Source organism: Girardinichthys multiradiatus, chromosome 23 (assembly GCF_021462225.1).
Source record: "Girardinichthys multiradiatus isolate DD_20200921_A chromosome 23, DD_fGirMul_XY1, whole genome shotgun sequence".
Lineage (NCBI taxonomy): Eukaryota > Metazoa > Chordata > Actinopteri > Cyprinodontiformes > Goodeidae > Girardinichthys > Girardinichthys multiradiatus.
The window spans coordinates 10,772,398-10,793,238 of NC_061815.1; the positions used below are offsets into that span (position 1 = coordinate 10,772,398).

The 20,841-nt window shown below is 37.8% G+C and overlaps 1 long non-coding RNA gene across 1 annotated transcript; it reads left to right on the forward strand.

The window, feature by feature from the left end:
• The first annotated feature begins 4,514 nt into the window (after positions 1-4,514).
• Positions 4,515-17,048, forward strand: LOC124860851. The gene is made up of 3 exons (XR_007036463.1): positions 4,515-4,642; positions 11,650-11,771; positions 14,564-17,048. It is a non-coding gene; the product is annotated as an uncharacterized LOC124860851 (long non-coding RNA).
• Positions 17,049-20,841: the final 3,793 nt, after the last annotated feature.

Here is a 20,841-nt window from a genome sequence, read left to right on the forward strand (position 1 = left end):
ACTTTACCAAAGTGAACTTGGACAGGACAAAAAGTTGAGAATTGGTGAAAAGCTAAGGGAACCCTGAAGAAGGTCTATGGAGAAGACAAAGTTAAGGGAAGATTAGATTGAAAGAATCCATTGTGAGACAAGACTTCAGCTGTTATGAAAGAGACTGACAATGATTTGAAAGGTATCGGAAAGGGACGATGAACAGGAGAGGAATTGAGGACAAACAAAATGAGTGGAAGAGACAACAAAAAAGGACAAGACAGGAGGTGTCACACACATTGCTTTACTTGAGCGAGATCAAGTGTGTGCGTTCATTCGTGTATGTGAAACTAAAGGGGAAAGGTTGACAAGCTTATGATGTTATTAGGTGACATTTAGCTGACAGAGGCCACGGAACAGATGGGGTGGAGGCTTAGGGATGAGAATGTGTGTCCTTATTTTTGCCTGTCTGCATCAGTGCTTAAGTGTTAGGCATGGGGACACCTTTGGTTTCAGAAATGATGTGACACTAATTGGTCTAAAAGCCTGCCAGGTTCAAGTTTAACGTCATCATGTGGGCATCACGTCAGCTGGCCATCTCGGTCATAGTTTCAGATGAACAGCCTTTCAGATGGGTAAATACTCACCTCTGTTAAATGTCGACCCTTTGGTCTTCCTTTGTCAGATAAAAACAAGATGAAAAGTTCAGAGGACACATCTGGAACAACAGGGCAGATTTGTGCCATATTTTAAATAACAACTTCTGTAAGCTCTTTTTTTTAAGGATGACGTCCTTCCTGGGTCCTTCTCCACTTTTGCAGGAGACACTAATTAAAAAGGTTATACCATTTTAACTCTTAAGCTGCTTCTTTTTGCTTTTGAAACTATTTCTGGTTTAAATAAAAGAAACCTCTACACTTTTCCTACAGAAGATAAAAAAGGTTAAGTTTTGTACTGCCAGGTATAATAATTACAGCGGTTAAAATAAGTATCAAACACAACAATGTTGATGTAAATATATTTTTGATATTTTTATTGACATGAGATTCTCACCAGATGTGGGCCACAGCTCAAGTAATCCACTCCAAGTTAGTCTGTAAATGAAGTTATGTATAATTATGTGGAATAGTACAGGGGAATAAGTATAAATAAATCGGCTGAAATCTGTCAGTATTTAAAAAGAATTTATCTGCTATGTGTAAATATTAGCTGGCCTAATACTAACTGATGACCTATAAAACGATTTCAACATGTGAGATTGGTAAAAGCAAAGAAATCTTCCCTAAAACGTTTTACCGTCACAAAACATAAGGATGACAATTGCTACAGCTGCATTTCTAAACCTCTGAATGTTCCACTGAATGTTGTTAGAGCAATAATATGAAAGTGGAAAGAAAATGATTTCACCATAAACCAGTCAGGGCCAGGTTCATCTGTCCAAACTTTTATAGTTAAGGATAAACACTAAGGTAATGTCCAGAAATCATTCTATTCAGAAGACGGCTCAGTTTTCCAGTAACGAACACGTTTTGGTCCGAAACATGCATGTCAATCTGAAAAACATAGCACAGAACCTTATGAAGATACTGGCTGAAGTTAGTAAAAGTGTGTCATTATTAACGGTAAAACTAGTCCACTACTGAAATGGGCAGAAAGGCCACTCAGCATGGAAGAAGCCATTGCTCCAACATAAAAAGTCAAATTACTGTTTACAAATAACAAATAGAAAAAGACCTTACTATTCGAAGACATGTCATGTAGTCTGCTAAAACTAGAATAAACGTATTCGGCCATAAAGACTGTCAATGAATTTGTAGGAGAAAATGGTGTAAGTTAGCAAGCCTGAAAACAACATCCTAACTGTGAAGTATGTAGGTGGAGGCATTATGTTTTGGTGGTGTTTTCCTGCAGGATGGACTGGTGCACTGCACAAAATACTTATCAGAAGTAAAACATTTCATGATTAGACACAATGTAGGTTAAAAAAAACAAAGACAATGTTTAGGAGTGGCCAACAAATTTACGACAGAGCTGATAGGTGAAAGGTTACAGTCCTGACTCAGGTACACCAGTAACCCAGGAATGGGCCAAAATGTCAGCAAACTATTCAATTCAATTCTATTCAGTTTTATTTATATAGCGCCAATTCACAACACATGTTGTCTCAACATGTGAGAAACTCCTGGAATGATAGCTAAAACATTTGACTCAAGTCATACATATTAAAATGCAATTCTAGCAAATACTAAGGGAATGCATGCAAAGCTCTGAAAATGGAAGAAAACTTTAAAATATAAAATGTTCATTATTTATGACACTTAGGATTACCAGAAGTATTTATCTTTGCTAACTAACCTAAAACAAGAAATGTTTAGTTATGTGTGATTTTATACACTGTGTGTGAATATATAGTTTTACCTGAAGCATTACATATTTAAGCTGCTTTATCTGTTAGTTTCAATTCTTAGATCATTTTAGTTTTAAGATTTTTTGCATTACACGGTTGACACATGCTGATATCCATAAAAAGCTTGTACTGCTGTAAATGTCAATTCTCTAAATGTATAATGCAAAACATAATGATTAAACCTTTCAGTATAACCCTGAGCTGGCACATTTGATTCAGTTTTCCTTAAAAAAAGCAGCAAAATACTGACAGCGGATCCATTTTTCTAAGAGATGTGACATTTTAGTTCAGTACCTCACTACTTAACAAGAATATGTGTGTGTTGTGTGCATACAAATCCTCCAGGGAGGAAACAAACTGTTTTTGCCAGACAACAAAACCAGTGGTAAAAAGCTGTGGTTAAAAAATAATGCCATCCCTGGAACTTCAAAGTGCCTATAAGCATCAGGTCGTAGAATGCATTATTGTGTTTACAGTTTATTCATGCCTCTTGAGCTTTCTTACAATTTTGTCAAAACTTCAATGTATTTTCTTTGGAAAGCTCAAGGGGCACATAATTAGGAAGTGGAGAGAAAAGAGTACATGTTTACTGATACAAATCTGGAAAGTGTGGCATGCATTTGTATATGACCCCCTCTTTTTTTGACATCTCAAAATAAAAGCAATTTAAGCAAAAAACTCCAGCTGCTCTATGAAGCCCTCAGAGTTTTTTTTAGAGAACATTGGTGAACAAACTGCATCACGAGGACCAAGGAACTCAGCAGACAGGTTAGGGAGACAGTTGTGGAAAAGTTTAAAACTGAAATGCCAGGAAACAAAATGATTATTCAAAATGCAGCCAAGAGGCCCATAGTATCACTGGAAGAGCTGCATAGATCCATAGCTCAGGTTGGAGAATCAGTTTACAGAACAACAATGATTTGTGCACTACACAAATCTGGCCTTTATGGAAGAGTGAAAAGAAGAAAGCCATGTTGAATGAAAGGACGCCAGAAGAAGTCATATTCTGATTTTGCCAGAAGCCAAGTAAGAGACCGTAAGTGATTTTTTTTGTGTAGTGGAAAGCTACCCACCATAAAACACAGGGATGGCAGTATAACGCTGTGGGAAGGTATTTCTTTAAGAAAGACAGGGAAGTTTATCAGAGTCAATGGAAAGATTGGTGGAAGTAAACACAGGCCACAGTAGGAAGAAAACAGCTTGAGACTGAGGCAGAAGTTCATATGGGATGAGAAACATTATCTATTATCCCAAGTAGTAAGCAGTTATTTATAAAGTCATGTGAAGCCGAAATGACAAGTTTATAATCATACTAACTGGCAGGGTCACCAGTGTTCAGGTATCAGAGACAATGATACAAATAAACAATGGCTGAAGCAAATTCTCCTCAGCGCTGCACTGGACTGCACGAGAACCGAGACTAGACCTCGGTTTTTTTACACCTAGGCCAAATCAGTTGTAAGCACTTTTTCTGCCTTCAGTCTCCTGACCCCTCACCTTGCAGGTCCGATTCCACATCCTCCCAGTTAATGGCCTAGTCAAGACACAAAGATGCCGGACCAACACTGTCCTTCTCTACCAGCATTCTGTGTCCAGTTTATCTACTACATTAGCAAGCGCAAATTTGTTATTCACATCTTTTGACAAATTCTTTTTTCAGAAGCCAAATTCATATTTTTTTATTTTCTACTGAGAAATTAAGTGATTATGTGTGAGTCATCTAATGGTCACCCTTGTTCAAATGTCCTCTTAAGAAACACAGTTGCTTGTTTAAAACTTTAAAATTGTATTAATCTAATAATTACAGATTTTATTTTAGCTGTAGAAATAATACTTTTAAATGAGCACAAACCTACATGAATTCCCAAATACATAAGATGACAATAAACCAAAAAAAAAAAAAAAATGTTACTAAATTATAATTAAAGTATGCTGAATCAATTTATTGACAATATCCAATGAATGACAGCCTGGTCTGGCCCCACTCATTTTATCTATCATCCTGCCTCCCAGCTGCTGCCACTCAGTTAATCAGTCTCACCTGTTACATGTTTCAGTAATCACCCTCCCAGCATATAAAGCTACTGATGTTTGCAGCAAGATGCTGCATATCTTCTGGAAGTCTGTTGTGGAGAGTGTGATCAGAGAGCTCCTATCTTTGCCTAATTGTTCCTGTCAAGGACTCCTAGCTGAAGAGGGATTCACTTCGCTGTGGAGAGCAGCTCTGAACAAGGAGACAACAGAAATTCCTGTTATAGTGAGGAGGTATGGTTGACCCCTTTGCTAGGTGTGACCTTGTTTTTTAAGAACTGTGATTGGTTGTTGCAAAAAAACACAAGAAAAACAAAACAAAACAAATGCGCTCCTAGTAATTAATGGAGAGAAATTAACCGATGATAGAATTTACACTGGATTCAGAAAATTGTAAATCAGGATTATGGAAATTAGCAAGATTAAATTAATTGTCACACAGCATCAAAATGTTTGAACGTAGCTTATTTACATGCTAGTCATGATTTTGATTGTCTTTAACATCCACTAAAATATTTTATTGCCTGCCTCGTGCATGCTTTAGGGTCCCTTATCTCAACAGCTACAGTTTGACACTCCCAATCAAAAAATTTCCACCCTCCATTCTTGTGTTTTTGGTATTTTTGTTTGTATACATGTTTTGATTACCTGTTCAACATTGGTAGTGCATGGTCCACAAGGTGAAATCTTTCACTGATTGCAGCCAACCATAAGAGAGGCAGTTGAACTCTCACTGACCTGTACAAGTGATAAAACCTAGCTTACACTGGCCATGAAGTTAAACGTTAAATGTTCTTTGAATCTCTTTCAAAATTTCTTTAAAAGTGACAGGCAACAATATTGAAAACCAGGTTGATAATATCTGGGTAATCCAGTCTCAATTTACATGAAAAAGGCTCTTTTAGAGCAATGAATGTGTTTGTTTGAGGTCAAGATGTACAAACTGTCTTCCTCGTGCTGTCAAAGTCATTAACAGGAACACAGATGTGAGGTGACACACACACACACACACACTACAGTGCAGTTGCACACATGCACTGTTTAATCATAGGCATGTGTTTATATGGTGTGACAGTAAGGCAAGCAGACATGTTTATAGGCTGAAGGGGTGGATAAACACGGGATACTGACAGGTGTCTGAGAAACGAGTGGAGTATACATTAGTGCAAAGAAGACTAGAAAGGAAGACAGAAAGAGTTTGACCACTGTGGCATTTAAAGGAAATATTGATGAGGAAAGGAAAGTGACGTGCCAAGGCAGTAAAGGAATCACAGTTGATCTACATGCCAAGTCACATTTCTTTCCTAACATCTTAACAGTCAGAGTGTGGGCGTCAGGCATGCTGTAAGTTTGAAGTCAAATTTAAGTAAATGAAAACTGCAAGGTAAGTCGCACAAACAGGATCAGCAGTTTCACAGTGTCCATCTGACATGGTTAAATCTGTCCCTGGACATTCTGTATCTTCTGCACCTCTTTCTTTCACTCCTAATATACATTTTCGTATCTGAAATTTTATTATTTTGAGGAAGTTTTTACTTTGTATCTTTTATTGAATTCAGATCAGGCAGGTATATTTAGGAAAAATGATAGCTTCTGCTTTAACTGGTTGGAGCTGAGCTTTCAGAGAACCACAGCAACAAATAATATGGAGTATGGATTTTTTGTCGTCAATGCAAGTAACTACAGAGGCTTTCACTTAAAAAGATGTTTGGGTTTGTTTAAAGTCTTCTATCTGTGTTGACTTTTCTCAAAGTGCTGTTGTAGCCCTACACTCTCTGTTCATGGTGTCACAAACCATTTATCTCTTCAATACCCAGTCACTCCAGCACTGTTTTCACCATGTCAGCCTCACACGTTTGTCTGTCTGTGTTTGTCTTGCTGATCTGCTCTGACAATTTACCTCTGAAGCTGTGATTCCTGTTATTTGATGTCCACACTTTGCTTTGTCTGTCTTCTGGCTGTTTCTCTGGTCCTTTGTTTTGCTTGGGCTCTTGATGCTGGCCAACCCTATATCTGGAAAACAGTATGCATGAACAAAGGATGTCAGGGAATATTTGACATTTTTTTCTAAAAATAAAATAGAATGTGTTTTACCATAACTCACACCAAAACTTTGTGTTTTGCTTAATAGATAAGCCCTTACAATTGTGAAGTTGAATGAAAAAACTACATGACTTTATACATTTTTATAAATAATGATCTGGGTGTTGTACAAAGGGATTTAGCACCTTGCAACCTGATAAACCACCGTAAATCAAATCAAGTGCAACTAATTGGTCCAAAATCCACCAAATTAGTAAAAAGTCCTCCTGTGTGCAATTTAATCCAAACAGCTGATTTGTGAAGACCTGAGATGTTTGTTAAACAATGTTAGTGAAGAAACAGCATCATGAAAAAAAAAATAAAATAAAAAAGATCACAATATTCCTTGCAGTTGAGTGAATAAATGTGAATGAGTCTATGTATGAGAGTGGATAGACAGGAGAGTGAGCAGTGACAGCAGAACTGTGGACTGATGAGCACGCCGGGTGGAGGATCAGAGGAGCACGGGGGAGACTAACTGATGGGCCCCAAAGGCTGTATTAAAATCCAGAGAGGAGGGAACCGGTCTGAGATCCTGGAAGCCCTTCTGGAGAGGTTCTCTGCAGGAGTAAGGACAAGATTGGAGTTAAACCAGTAATTAGGTAATAAAAAAAAACCGCAACAATCATAGGCCTGGTTACCGCGCTACAAAAGCTGTCAATCTGGCATCATACTCTGGTTTCCAGCTCCTCTTTATACCAAAGCTGATTAGAAGTTGTCTCTTGCACCAGTGTAGGCTTAGATTTAAGGACCTATTTTGATTAAAAACCCAAACTGTGGACTGTCCTGATCCTAATTAAAAAAGAGGAGAATTAGTACAGAGCGAGTAGAATGATGTGAAGAGAGATAAGAAAGGTTAACGTAAGATAAGAAGATGGATGGATGGATCGTTTGCTGGAGTAAGGAAAGAAAATGAAACTGTTGTTTGGGTGAACTGGGTCTTTCAAAGAGTTTCTAAATCGATAGAGGAGTTAGTCCATGAATTAAAAGGTTATTTTAATTTTCCCAATTGTCAATTACAATGCAATCAGAAAGTATGTACACACCATTCACTTTTCCAGCCTGTTTTGATATTACAGACTTATTTTATAAGTCAAAGTATTTTCTTTCACAATCTACACTGTAGCCCATATTAATAGGGCAAAACCAAGGTTTTAGACAGATATGGATGTTATGATGTCAAAAGCGTGTTAATCCATTCTTTCATCAGAATTTATGCCTATGACTTTATAATGTATTGAAGAGCAAGGTATTTTTTAAACATTTATCAGATTCTTCATGAGCCTACCAATACCATGCTTCCCAGCATCAATTTGGCTATAGTCAGATTATAAGCATTGTTTGTTTTTCTCCAGACTGAACTTTTGCAAATCAGGTCAAGTTTCTTATATTGTGTTTTTAACCTCCCTCTTGGCATTCGACCATGAAGGCCTGATTGGTGAAATGTGTTAGCAATGATTGGCCTTCTACAATTCCATCATAGTGACCATTGAGCCATTGGTCTTGTCTCTGAACAAGGCCTTTCTTCCCCAATTACCCAGTATGCATTGGCTCCAAATTTCTTCCATTTTTGGATAATGGAGACAACTGTGCTGTTCAGTGCAGATTAATTATTTTTATCCTTCACCAAACAGGTGGCTTTACACAGTCCAGTTTTGGAGGTCTACAGATATGCACTATCACATGAGACAAAATGTTCAGTCAGTTGACTTTACCCAAGGTGGACTTCTATTAAGTTGCAGAAGATTATAAAGATTTATCAGTTGAAAAATATCAGATGCTTAAACGTTTACACTTATGATTACAAAAATTAAACGATACTTGTTTGGTTCAGAGTTAGCCTGTAAGGTAACAAAATGTGTTAAAAATAAAGGAGTTTAGATGCAAATCTAAAAAACATAATTTCCCAACTGCACTTCCCTTAGACTGCTTAAATCTGTTTGTTCTGAAAGCTAAATTGTACATTTCCGGATAGGAAACAAAATTATTTATGTGCGGTCACTGAAAACTCATATACAGGTCCTTCTCAAAATATTAGCATATTGTGATAAAGTTCATTATTTTCCATAATGTCATGGTGAAAATTTAACATTAATATATTTTAGATTCATTGCACACTAACTGAAATATTTCAGGTCTTTTATTGTCTTAATATGGATGATTTTGGCATACAGCTCATGAAAACCCCAAATTCCTGTCTCACAAAATTAGCATATCATTAAAAGGGTCTCTAAACGAGCTATGAACCTAATCATCTGAATCAACGAGTTAACTCTAAACACCTGCAAAAGATTCCTGAGGCCTTTAAAACTCCCAGCCTGGTTCATCACTCAAAACCCCAATCATGGGTAAGACTGCTGACCTGACTGCTGTCCAGAAGGCCACTATTGACACCCTCAAGCAAGAGGGTAAGACACAGAAAGAAATTTCTGAATGAATAGGCTGTTCCCAGAGTGCTGTATCAAGGCACCTCAGTGGGAAGTCTGTGGGAAGGAAAAAGTGTGGCAGAAAACGCTGAACAACGAGAAGAGGTGACCGGACCCTGAGGAAGATTGTGGAGAAGGGCCGATTCCAGACCTTGGGGGACCTGCGGAAGCAGTGGACTGAGTCTGGAGTAGAAACATCCAGAGCCACCGTGCACAGGCGTGTGCAGGAAATGGGCTACAGGTGCCGCATTCCCCAGGTCAAGCCACTTTTGAACCAGAAACAGCAGCAGAAGCACCTGACCTGGGCTACAGAGAAGCAGCACTGGACTGTTGCTCAGTGGTCCAAAGTACTTTTTTCGGATGAAAGCAAATTCTGCATGTCATTCGGAAATTAAGGTGCCAGAGTCTGGAGGAAGACTGGGGAGAAGGAAATGCCAAAATGCCAGACGTCCAGTGTCAAGTACCCACAGTCAGTGATGGTCTGGGATGCCGTGTCAGCTGCTGGTGTTGGTCCACTGTGTTTTATCAAGGGCAGGGTCAATGCAGCTAGCTATCAGGAGATTTTGGAGCACTTCATGCTTCCATCTGCTGAAAAGCTTTATGGAGATGAAGATTTAATTTTTCAGCACGACCTTGCACCTGCTCACAGTGCCAAAACCACTGGTAAATGGTTTACTGACCATGGTATCACTGTGCTCAATTGGCCTGCCAACTCTCCTGACCTGAACCCCATAGAGAATCTGTGGGATATTGTGAAGAGAACGTTGAGAGACTCAAGACCCAACACTCTGGATGAGCTAAAGGCCGCTATCGAAGCATCCTGGGCCTCCATAAGACCCCAGCAGTGCCACAAGCTGATTGCCTCCATACTACGCCGCATTGAAGCAGTCATTTCTGCCAAAGGATTCCCGACCAAGTATTGAGTGCATAACTGTACATGATTATTTGAAGGTTGACGTTTTATGTATTAAAAACACTTTTCTTTTATTGGTCGGATGAAATATACTAATTTTGTGAGACAGGAATTTTGGGTTTTCATGAGCTGTATGCCAAAATCATCCATATTAAGACAATAAAAGACCTGAAATATTTCAGTTAGTGTGCAATGAATCTAAAATATATGAATGTTAAATTTTCATCATGACATTATGGAAAATAATGAACTTTATCACAATATGCTAATATTTTGAGAAGGACCTGTAGATCAATCAATTGAAACTTCTTCATGACTCAGAAACATTTGCGTTTCTGTGCAATGAAAACAAATTTTTCCTCCTGTCGTTGTCTGGAGGCTAAAGTAGCCTTGACCCAACTTATTTTGCATTTACCAACCTACTATTTTACCAACAAATATACTTTAACTATGCCGCTCCATTGTGTTAATGATTGACTGATTGATTGTTTTGACATTTAAAATGTTCGCTCAGATGAATGCTGCTGGGTTAAAAGCTGTTTTGGGGAAGTATAAATTTCTTTTAGCCAAAGAATGTTTGAGGCAACTTGATTGAGTGTGAACTGAAGTCCCTGTCTTGCTCTGCCTGCGTTGCAGGTACTGTAGTATGTGTTTGTCAGTGATGGATGATTTGGAGATGGCTTAAGCTTTTTATAATTATGCTGTGGACACTGAAGGAAGTCACGTAAAGAGATCAGCCAAGACACACATTTAAAGAAAGAGAGTTAGGAGATGTAAGGATCTTTTATAACAGTTCTTTAACAGACTGCAGTGATTAGAAATGGTAGCTTTATAAATACCAATACAGATAAGGTGTTATGGTTAAAACACACACACACCTTAGTGGAATTATTTATGTAATACGTAGAAAAATCTTTGAAAGGTTCAGATACTACACTTCATCAGGAACTTTTTCAATAGAGCGTTTTCTACTAGTAAAGCTTTGAGCATCTCTTGATGCTTAATTAGCATAATAACTGGGAAAAACCTAAAGTTGTTGGCTGGTATTCTTGAACCACTGAGGTTTTAGGATGGCATTGTACTTAAGATTGCCTTTATTAGGGTGTAATACTGCATCAAGCTTACAAGACATGTAAGAAGAGAGAATATATGGCAAGATAGGAAACACTGTGATAGCAGTTATAGCAACAAAAAAATATCCATGTAATGTTTTCACAAATACAACACAAGTTGCACAAATCACAAATGTAACACAAAATTAAGAGGGAGTTATCCCTCTTAATTTTGTGTTACATTTGGCCTAGTGGTTAGAGAGCAGGGCATTTGCCTCCTGGATAGGCCACAGGCACCCTGGTTCCAATCCCACAGCCTGCCACTCTGGGTTCCTGAGCAAGACCCTTAGCCCCTGAATGCTACAGGACACTGCACAATTGCAGCCCACTGCTCCCTAAGGGATGGATTGAATCCAGAGGACAATTTCTCCATTGTGAGATCAGTAAGGTCTACATTATTATTAGTAGTAATAACTAGGGTGGAACAGAGCACAGACCTGGAAATGGATGAAAACTATCATAAAAGTAATGCTTGCTGCTTTGCTGCATCCTTGACTTGTATTATAATCTAATGGACATTTGACTTGTTGGGGAATTATTTAGATAGGTTCCAGTGCCCTTGCATCCCTAAAACAGAAAAGATCAGCACAGATAATTAGTGAATGAATTTTAAGAGCCCTGTACAGATCAGGTTAAATTGCAGTTATGATACATTAAGCTATATAGTCTGCTCAACTGCCATGACCTAGAAACATTTGTTTTTTTTAGGAGCACAGACAGGTTCCAGAGGCTGAAACTGACTGCAGGATTCTTGATGATTGCTGTTTACATCAAAGAGTCACCAGTGGAAGCCACTGAGCCGTCTTCTATCTGAGGGGAGTTTGCCTGAGGTGAAGGTTAAATTAAAAAAGAACTGTGCAGTAATATTAGGAGCGATGAGGTGTTTTATCTGTACATCAAAGCTGTTCTCAACAGCAGATTTATGTTCACCAGTGCTTTAGTTATAGTAGCACCAACTGTGTGACAGGTCTGATGGGAAAATTGGGAAAATGTGTTAGGTAAGGACTAAACCCACTTTAAAATTCATTACTGTTTTCTGCCATTGGTATACTTTAGTTATAAAATACTTCAATATGTTAGAAAAAATAATGGAAGAGTAATATCTTTGTTGATCTTGTTATTTGTTTATCAAAATGGGGTTCTTAATAGATAAAATGAGGGGTTGATGTCAGGAGTAGGAAATTGTATAAGGCTGTTTATGAGGGTTGTAATGAGTATTTAATTGCCCAATTTGTTCTTGTAAAAGTGAAGCCTCTTGTAAAGTGCTCTTCAGTTGCTATTAACATGTACTGTCTGGTGAAGTAAGTGTGAGCTATTGTTATTTTTAGCCCCAAATATGAAGGTTTGTGGTTTTAGCCCCACACCCTGTATCAATGTTTAAGAAAACTGCTGAAGCCTCCATCACTGTCAAACCACATGTGGCAAAAAAAGATGAGGAAATGAAAGACAAGATATGGGTTTTATGCAAAATGAGAATACCATGGATAGCTGATAATGCTAAAGTTGGCATTTGCTTTGTAGCCTCCAACATTACATAACTAAAGGGATATCACCCTGTTTTTAAAGGATTCAAATTCAATTTCTAAAAATCTGAAATGCTGGTCAAACCCGAACTAAATAATTTTGTGCAGAAGTGTTCTAAACCCATTATTTAATTAGGAAAAACAGAATTTTGAATGCGTGTTTACAATTTAGACCACTTTAAATGTGGCTAGTATAAAAATTGAAATACGATGACTGGTCAAAGCTTGACTAAATTGATTACATGTTCTTTAAAACAGTTTGTCCTTGAAGAAAAAATTATTTACAAAAACAAACTTTTTTCATGTCTCATGGACACAATAATGCATGTCTCCATTAATTCCAAATTAATTCAATTAAAAGAACAATTAAAAATATGTAATTTCAGCTCATGATGTTTAAAACCTTCAGGGCTTAAGCCCCAGCCCCAGTACTAGGGCAAGAATTATATATTTACTCAAGTTATATTTGATATTAACATTGTGTTACAAAAAACAGGAAGAATCTTAAAGGGGGCAAACACATTTTAACATTACTGTAAAACATTGAGAACAATGTGTCTCAAGGATGGAGACCTGGAGAGGCTGACTATGCAGGCATTGGGCAATTATGCAATTTACAATAAAGAAAACACAAAATCAATAAACATGCTGTTTCCATCACAACAGATTTCTTCATGGTTATTCATTGCAAATTGTAAGAGGACTTTTCTTCAATGTTGTTTTGTAGCGATGAATCATTTCCACTGCTTTCATCATCACCTAATCACTGGTTTCTAACTTATCGTTCATGCATGAGAACTGCAAAGTTTTCTTAAATGATCTCAACACAGAGAAGATTTTCTGTCACAGATATAACAATGAAAAAATTGTGAAGCCAGACAGTTTGTCCTTAATTTTTCCCAGTGAAAATCTATCTCCCTAGGTTATTACCTTCTTTTCCCTTCTGAAATACTTTGTATGATATCATAAATTAAATTCTTCATTCCCCATTTAAACATTATAGCCACAAGTTGGTTGGATAGAGTGCAGATTTAAATAGTTTTTAATTTGACCATAAGTTATTCTCAGCTGTGGCTTTGGGCTTTGGATCAATTGCCCCAATTTGGCAAATGAAAATAAAAGCCAAGCTATCAGTGGCTTTGCACAGATAAGCCCCAATGGTATTCATAAAAGATGGAAGAATGATTTTTAAAGAAAGGCAAGGAGACAGCACATCAGGCAACAATAATTAATCACCTTGAAAGGAGCGATGGAGAGCAAAAGAGATGAAAAGTGGAGAGAGTGATGGGGGCACTGCAAAATAAGGGGCGGAAAGGAAAAGATGGAAACGACAGTTGAGGTGAAAAGTAAAGTGAGGGGAAAAGGTTATGGGAAGAGAGTGATGAGATGAGAAAAAGATAATGGTAAGATTAGAAAAAGAGACTGAAACTGGGAGGCAATAATTAATCATAGGGAAGGGATGCAAAGATAAGGAGAGGGACGAGGTAGACAAGGGGAAAGAAGCAATTAGGACATTTATTGGCATGATTCATTGACCAAAAGTTATACAACACTAATACTGAAGGCATGAACAAATAACAGACTTGCTTGTCTGACCATAATTGTTGATTGTTTTTGGACTTCAAAAAAAACGAAACCACAGTTAATCATTTCAGAAAATCTGAAGCATTTATTGTGGCATTTATCCTCAGTTTAATAGGCATACCCTTAATTAAAGTGTAAATTAAACAAACTAATCTGTATTTACAGGTACTTACTAATTAGAAACATAAGGAACAAGCGGGGCTAACACAAAAAAAGAGGAACAATGGGAAACTAATAATTTATTTTAATGTATTTGAATTAAAAGGACTTTGGTGAGAATAGTGAATGAACCTTCAACAACTTATCAGTCGACCAATTCAAGCTCTAAGAGTTCTAAAAACTTGTTTCAATTTTTTCTCAAGACCCTGAGTGGAAAAACCTCCTCTTCATTCTTTTTAGCCAGCCAGCTAAAAAGAATGACGTTTACTACTTTTTAATTTTACTTGAGTCCATATATAATGCTCCTTTCTTCTGTACAGTTTTTGACTACTCTACCCACCACTGTCTCCATAAAGGCCTGGCAGTGCACAGAAGGCAGCTGTTATACCATGGGACCCACCCAGAATGGGGTCCCACCATGAAGTCCTCCCACAAATGGAATATCCCATCCAACTGACCAATAGCACACATCTAAACTATGTGGAAACTCCTGTAAGGAATCATAGCAGCAATGGTTTCATAAGTTAGTACATGAGCAGGGGTCCTGAAAGGGGTTGGCAGTAACACCAGAAGAGCCAAGCACAGCTACTGGTTGAAAGAGCAGTCAGCTATGACTAGACATACGAACCTCTACACTGCATGAATTGACTACAAGAAAGCCTAAATAGCACATGCATGGATCCTGGAGTGTTTGAAACTGTATAACATCAACAGGACACTTAGATCCTTCATGAGGACCTCAATGGGAATGCAGAAGAAAACTCTGAAAGCCAATTTGTAGCCAATTGTCCAAGATACCTTTAAGTGCAGGCTATATCAAGGGGATGCTCTATCTCTGCTACTGTTCTGTATAGGCCTGAACACCCTCAGTCAGATCATCACAAAGAGCAGCAATAGATACGGATTTCAAAATGAAGCCACCATCAGTCACATCCTCTGCATGGATGACATCAAGTCACTGATCCACGTAACCAGGATATACAGCAAGGACATTGGAATATCATTGTGACTACATAGGTGTGGCCGAATGATATCCAAGAGAGGCAAGGTGAATGCTACCAAAGGATTTGAACTGCCAGAAGGTGAAACTGCTGATGCTGAAGACATCTACATAATAGGTTGGGATCCTACAAGCAATCGGCAACCTTGATGAGACCGCAAGGAAGTCAGCCACAACCAAGTACTTACAAAGAATAAGAAAGCATCCAGACCTTGCTGAAATCTCCCTCAACTTTGTGGACAAGCATGTTATACCTCCTCTTTATTATCCTCCTCAGCATTATTCTTTCGGTTTATTTTTTTACAGATGGAACGAGACTTTTTGTTGAGGTGGATGAAAACATGAACAATTCTGCATACCAATCAGCAGTAATTTAGAACATTCTGGTGTCCGCTAAAAAGCAGAAGATGAAGATCTTGTTTTGTAGGTTCACTGGAAATTTAAACACACTTCCAAAACAACAAAATAATTACTTTATGACAGGAACATTAAAGTTTTGGAATGAGAAAGTCAGAGTCCAGAACTAAATTTGACAGCAAGATTGTGGGCTCACCTCAAGAGAGCTGTAGACAACAGTTGACCTCAAACTAAATTAGATTTGGCAACAATTTGCAGTCAAGAGTTGACAAACATTACCAACTTAAATATTAGTTTGAGGGCGTTCATAATTTTAAAACCGTTTGTTGTAGCAGTTATTATAAATATACTGTATTTGATAAATTATCAATGGGAGGGGTGTTGAAGAAAAATTATTATTATAGTGCATGACTAAATAAAAATTGTATTATACCACTGTAAATGGGGTTTTAAAACAAATGTCCCTCTAAATTGACACATTCTACCTTGAAATAGTTTATTTACACTTAGCATTTAGTCCATAGACAATAATGTCGGAGTGGATATTCAGCTTTTTGGGATAGCTAGTGCATTTACAGCAAATGTCACTAATGTGTACTGTCTCTATCAATAAACTAAACCAACATCACACTGAAGTCAAATTCTGTTTGACTCAGTGTAGACACACAATAAACCAAAAAGTAATGTCTCAGTCTCCTCCTATCTCTGTTAGAAATTTAAATTATGTTTTTTTTCCCAGTAGGGACTAAACAATAATGGCTAGCTTGGAAAGTTTCTTGTCTTAGATTACAAAAACGCCAAAATCACATCTAGAGGGATGCTGTGAAACTGCTTTTAATGCAAAGTTCAACATTCTGGTCTGATGATTTAGGCCTGGACCTTCAGTCTGGGAGGTGAAGCTCTCGGAAATGTGTTAATGCAAAAGGACAATTTACCCATCACAGCAGCAAATCTACAACACAGTGGCTGAAATAAAAAAGAAATCAAGGTGGTACAATGGCCTTATTAATGCACAGACCTTAACCCAATCCAAATGCCATGGCAGGACTTTGGGGCAGTTGTGCATTCATAACTACATAGAAACAGAAATGAGTTCCTCTACAACTTGTGAAAAATCAGATAAAGTCAGACAGAGGGTGATTACTTTATGGTTTTGCTGTAAAGATGGTTCTTCAAGGTAAAAAAATATTGGAAAGTACATTGTTTTTTTCCAACCACTGCTTTGGCATTTTGTCTTTTTCTTCAATAGACAATGATACACTGAAACATTTCCTGTATTGTTGTATAAGTGAGAGTATAAAGTCTGGTAAAAAGATGCTACACCCTCTGTCAATTGTAGGATTATAACCTTTAAATGATCCTTAAAGGATTCTACTGTTATCTACATCTAAATTCATGTGTATGAAATCACTGATGTAATTGTTATCATTTACTGAACAAAGATTAAACAAAAATGTGAAATTCTGAAAAAGTATGTACACCCGAAAAACCCAAGGTGTGCACAATTATAAAACTTTTAACACTAGAACTCTCAGGGCCGTCAATTTGTCAGTTTTGAAAGTTTGACATGCCATAACTCTGGTTTATTAAAACTTTTATCTTCCTGGCATCCTGACTTTTTCTAAACCTTTGTCTATATTCCTATGTCTCTATTTTTAATAAATAACAAAATAAATAAAAGATCTAAGTATTTCTATCTCTAACGACCACAGCTGCTATTTTGACGGCCCTATTATTTACTTTGATAGTTTTTTTTCCCACGGCTGAGTATACACGCGAGCGTTGCCTAGCAACCGCCACTCTAGCACACTGTCTGAGAAGGAGATTTTTGGCATCCTACAAATGGCTTCTAGCAGGAGATTTTCTGCTCAAGAGGCTTTGGAAATGCTTCAAACATTAGATGAGTGTGATTCTGGGGGCGAGAGGGATTCTGACGACTCTTGACCCATTATTTCAAGGTACTAAAAGACTAGCCTATGTAAGGATTTTATCATTTTAGGCTATAGTTTACAGATTAGTAAACTAATAATCCATATACTATTTATATAGCAACTGTTCCACAATCAGTGCAGGTTCAGAGATAGGGAGACGAGCCAGGCGGCCACTTCCCAGCTATAAAACCCACCAATCCAGCTCCCTGGCTGGAGAGGAACTACAAGTCAAGGTACTGATAATGGACAAAGAAATAAACAATAAGTTAGACCATAGATAGGTATAGTAGCCTAGTAACAACGATCTATTCTGCACTTTCCTGCGTCTTCATCACAAGACAAGCGCACACCTGAGAAGGAGGAGGAGATAGGAAAGGATGGCACAATGTGGACACTAGCAGGAGAGGAAGAAAGAAGAGGGAGGCGTCAGAGCCAGAACGTGTTGACAGAGGCAGAGTGTTAAAGGCGTATTTACCAGAAAGAACTCTGTCTCTTCTCATGTAACATTTTCTACACTTGATTTAAGTCTGGGATTGTATGATGCCATTACAAAACATTTAAACCTTGATCTTAAACCAAGTATGTATTCGGTAATAAGTAAAAAACTGAAAACAAAATTCCACAGCATAATGCTGCCATGTCAGATTTCACTTCGGTAGTTGCTGTTGCGTTCCTAGTTAAAGGAAATATTTAATCATCTTTTTAAAACCTCTTTGTGCCCACATTTATGCTTAACCTATAAGTATAACTGCCTCCTAAATTATGACTGACCACATGTCCTTGGTTCATCATGTTTTGGTAGGTTTACTGTTCTGTTATATTCTTTCCATGTTCAGATGATGGACTGGACAGCATAAAAGGTAGCTGCTTCCCTTTTTTTCCTTTCACAATTTTGTGTTGTCAGTCACATAAAATCACATAATCCAAAGATCATCAAACAAAATACACAGAAATTTGTGGGTCTAATGAAACAGAATGTAAAAACATTTAATAGGTATCTTTCATGATTGGAAGTTGAGCAGGACCAAAATGCAGGTAGGAGGACGGGAGCCGCATAGTGAGTCGACAAAATTCAATAATAATTGATCAACACTTACATATGGTAGTACTAACCTGCAGAAATTAGTCATCTTATAAAACCGTGTGTGACCTCACCTCATGTGTTATTTTATTCTTAAATCGATCTCATAAACTTGTGACTTAACCCCCTTTTGATCAGAGAGATACATATACTCCACTGATAGTCTTCCTTTTTAAACAGGTCAGATGACAATTTAAGTTTGCTTGTGTTTCTGCTATTCTGTTAATGTATCAGATTTCCGCTGATATTCTATAATCAACTTCATCCTGTTACTGCGAGCTTTCAGATGAAGAGGTCAGTTTTCAGCATTCAAAGTTTTCTTGTTTATTGACATTCCATGTCCTTGTCTGTTTAAATAATGTTGTATCTTCATGATACTAACTTAACTTAACCACTGCTTCTTTACTAATAATCAAATTATATGATACTTTGACTCTCCTGCCAGTATTGTCAGTTTCCTTTCAGTTAACAGCTGGCATCCAGTACCAGAGATCACAGCTCCGTTAGGGTTGGTTCCTTCACATTCTTATCTAAAAGATAAGTTTTAACTTCTATGCCAAGTGTTTAGCCCTTATTTCTCTGTATTCAGGGTGCGAATACTTAATGGAGTCTACAATTTTGTGCTTTGTCCAAAGAATGTGATGTTTGGCATTGTAGAGACAACGCCTGGAAGTTCTCAAAACAGAAGATAACCAATTCCAAAGGGAGGCAGTTCATTCCTCCCTCCTATGATTTAAACCTCTTAGTTTGCTAACATTCTGAGACTTTGTTTATAGCCATGTCAAACACTGCTACTGTTTTCACTAACAAAGATTATGTTAATTTCTAATTGTCTGTACACACAATCAAGAAGTTCCCCATATAATTATTGAAAGACATCCAGATCACATGGCACTTTCTCTGTTTGCGAAAGAGATGTCAAAGCTATATTTTGCCTTAAAGGGGACATTGTTTTTCCTAATATTTTCCCTACAGTAACAAACATTTAATAAAATCCATTGTTTAAAGAAAAAAAGAAACCTATTTTATTTTGTACATATATACTACCATTGTACATCTCAAACACTCATCTGTGAAAGACTTACTTGCAAGACTTGAAAGACTTACATTCTCAGCAGAAAAACAGTGTAGTTCAGTCTCTGTCCTTGGTCTTCCTGGAACATTCTGTAGTCTCTCAGATTGGTCTTTTCAACTTTATTGTTCTGCCATCGCATTTATCCTGGTTCAGGGTCCAACAAAGTCTTCATGTGTCCATAAGTCTCTGAGTCCAACGCCCAAAAAGGTTACTTGTACAGCCAGTCTGACTCCAATCCCTTTAACAGGATTAATTTAACATCTCTGCAGAACACCAATCACCCAATCTTTGAAGCATATTCTGGGTTCTTCAGCACTTACCACGTTCTTGAAACATTTTTTTTAATGTTTCATCAGCTTGCTGGGCAGATGACAAGAGTTGTCTGGTCAAGGGACTAGATGCTTTCTCCCAGAGAGGACCAGGCTCCTCCAGCTCCACCAAATCTGGAAGTAACAAAACATTGTCACTTACAGTTTGTATATTACTCTCCCTAGAAAATGGAGACATTAACACAGAGTCAGAGATCGAAACATTAGGATCTGCCCGCGCATGTGCACGAGTAACCACGCAAGCTGGATACAGCCCAGGGTTTGAAATAAAGTCTGGGGTTGTATTATTTAAAGGATTGTCTAAAACCTCCAGACTTGGAAGTACTAAACCTCCAGCAATATCGTTCCCCATTAGCATAGCCACGCCGTCTATTGGCAACTCCAGGCAGACAGTGACAAGGAAAAGTCCTGTGACAAGTTTAGATTTTATATAAACTCGGTGGACTGGTCTGGGAGCGTAACCCATCTCTATCCCCATCAGAACAGAGTTAAAACCACATGCACTTTCATTTGAGAAAGGTAGGACTCCGGAGAGAATAACTGACTGGGAACCTCCTGTATCTCTCAAGATGCGTACCGGCTTTTAGATCAGAAGAGTCAGGAGACAATGAAATCAAACCATCAAAGATGAATGGTTCAAAACAAGGATCGGGCTTTTTGTCACCACAACCAGGGCTCTCATGATGGGGTTCTGTTTTCACAAAACCAACACCTTTAGTTTGCTGAGAATTTGACTGAGTTTTACGTTTCAAAGCTAAACAATTAGCGATGACATGTCCAGGTTTGTGACAATAAAAATATTCACGACTGTCTTTCTGTACAGCAGCTTTGACCAGGTGGGTCTGAGGTAAAGGGCCAACA